The sequence below is a fragment of the Centroberyx gerrardi genome, chromosome 17 (genome assembly GCF_048128805.1).
Source record: "Centroberyx gerrardi isolate f3 chromosome 17, fCenGer3.hap1.cur.20231027, whole genome shotgun sequence".
NCBI lineage: Eukaryota > Metazoa > Chordata > Actinopteri > Beryciformes > Berycidae > Centroberyx > Centroberyx gerrardi.
The window spans coordinates 27,004,832-27,013,376 of NC_136013.1; positions in this window are offsets into that span (position 1 = coordinate 27,004,832).

Genomic DNA, 8,545 nt, shown 5'->3' on the forward strand with positions numbered 1-8,545 from the left:
GAGTATCATTTCAAAGCAAGCAAGGTGGTCTCCACACCCAAAATGTATTTCTTTTCTTCTTTTTTTTTACCTCAAAGTGCGTGTTTCCTAGCACTACCTATCTTGACGATGCACAAACTTAAGGCTGACATTCAAGGACAATTGTTATTACTTTGAAAAGCACAGAGGAGAGAGTGTTCAAAACCTTGTTTCCATTAATTACATTCAGCCCAACAAAGACTTGTTATGGTTTGGTAGGTCTGCCCATTGATTAGGGTTTGCCAAAAATTGTTGGATTTTAAAAAAGACAAGGGCATTTCACACACTAAGAATCAGCATTTGTTTTAAGCAAGACATCCGTGAAATAGAAACAAACCAATGTCAGTTTCACTGCCATCCTTCCAATCACTTGTTTTGTAAAGCCAATATTGATTTGATAGGGCTAGCACTAGCCAGCGGTAACAAGTGTCTAAGCACATTCCAAAATGTTGGCTTGAATGTTGACTCGATGTTGACTTGAACAACATAAATGTAATCCTAACTGTAGGCTGCATTGCATATTAGTTGAAGAAGCCCAGCGGAATCTTCTTGGCCATCATAGGTTTAGCTTCTACATAGAGATTGGGTTAAACACAGTCAATCAATACCAATCTCTGGCAATCAACAAATTGTTTGAAGGGGGTTTATAACTTCACAAGTGATAAGGATAGATGATGTGATGTAATGCACCCTCTGGAGGCCATGTTGGAGCTCTTGGGGAAAAAGTGACTAATAAAAGCTGGTTGTTTCTACATGTACAACGTGGCCATTTCAACAAAATTAAGATTTTCTTATGACTTAATAATTTCACATTATTAATTTTTGTGCTGTTTTTGACTGGGAACTGGTCATTTTGCCATCGATAAAACTGATTAGCTTTGTGTTTAGATAATGTCAGCTTGTTAGCTAGCTAACCATAGTAACTGGTTAGCTAACCATCACTGTCTTGTTGTAAACACATCTGATTTGCACACTAGCTAATGTAGTAGAAGCTAGCATTAGTAGCTAGTAGTTGCATGTTAACATCAACCTGGTGGCTAGTTAGCTAGCTAACACAGACAAAAAAAACAACTTGTTTGGGTTAACTGAGCTCTCAAGCTATAACTAATATTTTGGAGAAGGCTCGAAAGCTGCGTTCACTGTCTGAAAAAAGAAAAAAAATGGTACAGAGTTGTACCTTTTGTCACTTGGCTATAGGCCTACATTAAGGTACCTGAATGTTCCATTAAAAGTCTGAAGACAGAAATTCCCAGCTCGTATGTCATAATTACAACCTCTTGCATTCTAGTGGTCCAGCTCAGAAAAACCACAAAGAAACATGTACACCCACAAGATTTGATTTTCCCAACATAAAACAGGTCAACTTGGCAACATTAGCTATCTAGTAAACATAAGTTAGCAACTTTACATTACAAATGTATGCTTAACCTTTTATGACACAGGTGTTTTTGATGGATTTAAGGTCATGTAAGGCTGAAAAACAAACTAACAAAGTGTATTTTGAGGATGATAAACATACAGTCCTGCTGTGTAGCAGTTACAGCGTATGCCGCCATGTTGACAACACGTGTGATAACTGCATCTCGGAAAACTCGTTACCATTAGTCCAAACTAGAGCTAAAGGCCTGTGTCACAGTAACCTAAATTTGGAAACAAATCCACCTTATCAGACTATTCACTTTTACGTAGAACATTACTGAATGGATCTACACCCACACCACACCAATCTTTTTCAGGTAGCCTATCCCTTTTTCTACCATGGTTGTTACATATTTAACCATTATTTGCGCACAGCCAATATAGGGTATGATACACAGTTTCAGTTAGCCTATATCCAGTCTGACAGGCTACATTTGTAGGAATGTTCTAAATATAAAAATATAATTGTTTTTCTACAAAAAAAAAAGAAGAAAAAAAAACCATATAGAACAAGTGCAGTATTGGAAACATGTGAATTGATGACCTTCACCATGGGTTGGTTGTGGTGTCTCCTTTGGCACTTCTGAGGATTAGGCTCCTCGTTTATATAATGTTTATATACACTGATGACCAAATCTAAGCCAAAGTTGTTCAAAATTGGAAAGATTATATAAATCAGTGGGTCACATTGTTATTTTTTTTTCTTTCTGTTATGTACCATAAGCTAGAACTCATTTGGGGCTGAGATCTCAGATGGGTTGTTGGTTGAAATTATTGCTGTTTTGCCACTTGTCCTATCCTTTTCTGATGTACAAAATAATGGCTTGCATCCCTGGTGACCGCTTTGGCAGTCAGCGCCACCTTACTCTACAACTAGACAAGTTGAGTACCAGCATATTGAATTTCTTCTCTCAAAGCCCACATTGTAAACCGAGCCCTAAGCTTATCAATGGTATTTTCAAAGTGAAAGCATATGAGAAAGCAATATTTGTTTCTGAGACAAGAACATATGACTGCATTGTCTTTTTATGAAACACAACAAAAGGGTAAGTCTACTCTGATGATTTTATGTGATGTTTTGTGACAAGTGTAAAGATCAGTAAAAGGAATGTTGAAAAAGTATGGCTTCCTTATTCATTGCTTTACATCCATGTTGATCCATACATTGTTTTCAGATACAGTAGACTGACAGGTGTGTGGGTGTGTGTGTATATATATATATACGTGTAAATTCCTTCTTATTGTCTTCCTTCCCATCCTCTCTGCTGCTCAGTAGAGTGCAGTACTCCCAGTTTATTGCAGTAGCTGCATCTCTCTCAGGTGTCACTTTGCCGCCCAACTCTTGTTAATCTTTTTGACACTACCATCGGAACAGTCACCTCCGCACTCCCCTCCCTCTGTCATATCTGTTATCCCTATGGAAACAATATTTACTGGCTGTAGAGTGAGACACCCCACCCACCTCCTCTACCCCAAGCAGCAACAAAAAGAGAGGGGGACAATTTCAAAAGATACACTCCCTCACTCATGCTTACTTGTTATTGTGACTCACCCGCAAAGACACTCATTATCTACTCGCATATGCAGTCTGTGCTTACTAAATATTGTCATCCAACGGCATTATTAGGCTTTAAGTTAAATGTTCCTTTGATCCAGCAATAGCACTTACTATGTGTGTCCTAATTACCGGATTATTTCTAATACTGTGCTCGGGTTTTGCATGACATTGCTACGGATTGCTGCGAAGCACAGCTAAGCCATTGTAGTACATAGTGGTGGGGTGGGGGTTGGGGGGGGGGACAGTGTGAAATGGGGAGGTTAAATCACAGGTCTGAACATCTTGACAGCTCAGTTGTGAGGTGAGGATGGAAGATCATCTTTTCAGCACGCTGCTGCCTCAGGGGTGTGTGTGTGTGTGTGTGTGTGTGTGTGTGTGTAGCCTCCCTCTCTTTATCTCAGTCTGCCCCTATCTCACTCTGCCTCCACTTCAGATCCCTCAGTATTACTGTCTGACTCTCCGTCTCTCTCTCTCAATTCAATTCAGTTTCTCTATTGGCATGACTGGTTTTCAGAAACAAATGTACTGTTCAAAAACCAACAAAGTTTATTATTCAGTTCACACATTCAAACCATATTGAGATGCTAATTTATTTTGATTGAAAGCATGTACTATACAATAGTACATAATCACCAATATCTATAATAACTTCATTATTTGTGTATAAACATGTACTGTAACGAATAGTAGGCTACATAATCAATATGCATAATAATGTCAAACAGTTCCCACATTGAGAACATGTAGTTATACAAATCATTCAAAAGCCAGTATAGGACATTTGACATGAAACATTGTAGTGTGTGTGTGTGTGTGTGTGTGTCTGCATACATAATACAATGCTCTCTCTCTTTCTCTCTCTCTCTCTGTCCCTCCACCCCTTCTCCATGCCTGCGGCAAAGATGGGGACTCGCCAAATCAAACACACACACACACACACACACACACAGTCACACACACAGTCACACACACACACACACATACACACATACATACCAGACGAGTGCTGAGGAGAGGGGAGCTGTCATTTGTCAACAAGGAACTTTGGCAGCTCGCCGTTGCCATGGGAACTGTCTGTTGCCGAGGACTGGTTTTGCATCACAAGGTCCTCAAATTGGCTCCAAAGCCTCGGAGGTCCCCCCCCCCCCCCCCCCCTCCCCCTCCACCCGGCTCACCTCCGTCTCTCACAGCTTCAAACATATTGTTAGGGTTTTTGTTTTTTTTCTCCCCCTTTCTTCTCCTGTCTTCCACCCCAGAGAGAGAATTCCTCTGTTTCATTCTCCGGCTCTCTGCAAGTTTTCTCATTAGCAGGGAGATTTCTAGCTATATATACTGTATATATATATATATATATATATATATACTGTATAGTCACTGTATAATAATAGGTCGATACAGATACCGATTTTTGGATTGAAAATATCGGTAGCTGATATTTTGTGCCAATATTCAACATCTTTAAATTTGAGAATTTTCATGCCCAAAAAAAAGTATTCAGTATTTCACCCAGAATCTCACTAACTTAACATTTTAGGGACACTAAAATGCTCCAATGAAGTCCAGGATAATAATAATAATAATAGTACTAATAATAATGCATATTCATATGTACTTGTGTGGAATCTGATCAAAATGTCTAATTAGAATCAGTTCAAGTTAAGGGCTTCCCATAGACAATCAGTGTAGTATTGATCAATTCTACAATAAACATGTAATCAATCAAACTGCATCATATCTATCATATCAGAGGTGGACCACACTGAAAATATATATTTATTATATATTTAATAATTTAATATGCAGATCATCTGTGTTGTGTATGCCTATCAGTAACAATAATATGTTACACACTTTGAGAGTAGTGTCAGTGTTAAAGGAAAGGTACATAACCACAAAACAGAACTTCAGGTCAAGTTCAGGAAAACATTTCTTGGAAAGTACTATTTGCCATTAGTCTTATGTTATAGTTATAATGTAATAGAAACTGTGACTGTGTCACTTATGTGTATCCCCGATAGTTACCGAAGCTTTTAACTTTTTTTGCGACCCGTGTAGTTTATATCTGCGGTTATGTGTAATGGCATAACGTTAGTTTATTTGTGTAGTCAGCAACCTGTACAGCTACTAAGCTATGTAACCTAGTCTAGCAAATTAGCTTAACTTGTCGGTACATAGCCGGCAAGGAAAGAAACTATCACCACTTACATTTGTCAGCAGACCATGGCATTCATTCCGTCCAATGTGTGTGCAGGTTGTAATCGCGTCGTTTAGTCCGCATTTGCCGTCTGGTTCCGACGTCCTGTGTCCGGTTCATGTGTCCTGCCTTCTGCCAGCTTGATCGGCCGTAATCGGCACATTTAATACAACTCCATACTCCGATTACATTACTTGATTTGTGTTTAGTCTAGTTTGTTAGCAGTAGCATTTTCCATTAGCTGCAGCTCGTAGCATCAGAATAGCAAATGTTGGATAGGCTATGTTCACAACGACAGCGATCCCCCAAACAGCAGTATTTTGTTTACATATTGTGGCTGTATGAAGCGGGGTATCACAAACGCTGCTAAGAGGTTGCAAAGATGTTTGCGACAGTGTATTTTTTTGGCATGAGGAGTCGCCAAAATCAACAATTTTCAAATCCTACACATAGGGGCTTTAAAAATATCTTAATTAATTGGACTTGATATCTCTATAATAATAACCCTATAACAACCTCTATAATAGTAACTTCAGTCTAAAGAAATTCTTTAGAAGCTAAATTATACTTTATGCTGATGACGATTAAGTGTTTATCACCCTAGAGAGAGCAATGCAGTTTTCTCAGCTACCAAAATAACTTTCGTGAGAAAAATAATTCAAAATACCCTCACACACTGCACCCAGCAGTTGGCTAAAACTAGATCCTTTAATGCGTGGCAGCGAATGAATAACAGAATCTGCTTAGTTTTTGTAAATTTGGACACCTGTAATTAAATCAATGAGTAATGTTAAGTGTTTTCATTCTGAAATGGCGTTGGATGAACGGTATGCTAATGCTGTGATGCTGCATTCCCTGCTGTAGAAGCTGGAATATTGTGCTAAGCTGTGATGTATGACAGAGAAGAAGTCCTGCAGGTCAGAGACAGAAAACAACAGCCATCTGACTTCATGCCCAAGGTCACAGTCATCAGTGGCGGCATTTATTTAGCCTCCAGATAACAAAGTTTACTAGTAGTCTGAGCGCTGCTGTGATTAATCATTTAAAAAAAACATGAAGAGGCAGAAGAGGCAAACCTAATTCAACAGTCAGGACTGATATGTATTTTCTTGCAGTTAAAAGCAACCTTTTTTGTGGCTCGCCTTCAAGAAAGGGAAGAGTGAATCTTCCCGGTGTGAAGCAAGACAGGAGACAGATGGGAAGAAGGAAGAAGGAGAGAAAGAGTAGCAGTATGAAAGGAAGCAGACAGGGTGAAAAAACGCCACACCCCGTCTGAGGACTGATATCTTTGGCAACAATTCACGCTGCGTTTCCTGTCAGGCTGCCGGCCCCTGAATCGCACGCCTAGTTTCTGCGGGCGCTGGGCAAATGACGGACCTGAGAGAAAGAAACAAGGTTAAAAGTTAGACAAGGAGGGGAGGGGGGGGGGAGAGCTGAGAGCATCCACAACACGTCCTCCTGTAACCTTGTTCTATATCTGTCCTGCCTCATCCCCACCCCTCCTCCGCTCCCTGTTACCATCCTCTTTTACTCCACACCCGAGTTTCAGTTCAGCCCCTGGGATCAGCTGATAAGCAACCCCATTTCCACACCCCTGGCCCACTGTCCTATTTCCTCAAGCCATGACCCCCCCCCCCCCCCCAAAAAAAAAAAAAAAAAAAGATTGGGGGTGCTGCAAGAGACAGACCTGGCAACCCTCTCAAAATCCTTACACTTCACCTGCAGCCCATACACTGCAAGAAGCATCCATCTTAACAAGTCATTTAGTCTCATATTCAGCCTTCAAATCCTATTTTTCTTAAACCAAGAGAAAAGTGCCAGTGAGGTGCGATAACTCTACTTGTTTCCAATGCAGCTTCACTTGTTTGTCAGTATGTTGAAACAAGTCAGAATAAGGCAGATCACTGCACCACTATCAAGAAAATGTCAGTTGATTCTACTAAATTCTTGAAACAAGTTGATTTGCATTGAAAACAAGTGCAATTATCTAACCCACTGGCATATTTTTTCACTTGTTTTAAGAAAATTACGATTTTAGGACTCAATAATAGACTAAATGACTTGTTAAATGGAGATTTTTTTGCAGTGTACTGACCATTTTCACTTTCACTTTTCACTTTTTTTTACTGTTTTCCTTCTTGGCTGCATTATTAATTTGTTTGAGGCCAGTCAGGTCATCTGTGTCTGATTCATTCACTCTCCTGGTCTCTGGGCTTGTTGCCTCCAACCCACAGCACGGTTAGAACCAAGCGACTTGAAACACGACGATTGTGTTTTGAAGCGCATACGAGCGGTGCGCCCAAGCTGAAAGACTGTTTTTGTAGACAGAATGAAATTCAATGGGGCATTTTGACACTATACTACAGCGGCCTAGAATATGAACACTGTCCAACGTTTTAACCGTGTTGAATATATTTGACTTACATTAAACCTCCACTTTCCTCTTTCGCTTTTTATTTACAGCTGAAGTGTCCACAAAGAGATTTATTTCACATGCGATTAAAAGGCTCGAAAGAGAGTTATTTCACACACGATTCACCCGAGTCACCACTGAAAGAATCCAGATACGTGTGAATAAAGGCAATGTCTCAGTCTGCCAGCATTCATCATATCGGAGCTATGACTCAGATCGTCCTCTGAGTCATTTCTGCTGCTTCTCTCAGCCTCAAATAACCTGGGCCTCCAGACACTAATTGGCACGCAAGCGAAATTTTTAGTAGCTGCCCCTTTTTCTCTCATGTGTTTTCGTGGTGAGTTTAGTACAGAATTGTGGCTCAGTTTGGAGAGAGAGAGAAAGATTCAGAGAAAGAGAGAGAGGAACTTTCAGAGTACGAGAGAGATGGAGAGAGGGAGAAAGAGAGAGAGAGAGAGGGAGAGAGAGAGAGAGAGAGAGAGGACGACAGAGGTGTAGAGCTTGTCAAGGAGGCAAAAACAAACATCACGTCAGACGCCACAGGTTTAAAACACATTGCACCAATAAATGCAGAGTGATTTGTAAATGTAACGCACCATTTGGAAAAATAATGTGAGCTCATTTGTAAATATGCAAAATAATCTGTGAATATATGTTTTTCGATTTTCATTAATACTAGTCCATACCCGGGGATGTGCGCGCAACAACTCTGCGCAGAGTTCCGGGGATGCACGTGTCACAACTCCGCGTTGGCAAAAATGCTAATAAACAGCTTAAATTTGGGAAAATGGAAAAATCTTCTTTGTCAGTCACTGCCTAAGCATAATGGGTTAAAACCTTGCAAATGTTTTATATACGTATAACGTAATGGTTTTGTTCTGTCTGGTACACAAGAAATGCATATAGCCTACCTGTCAATTTTGTGTGGTGTCCTTTCAGTATG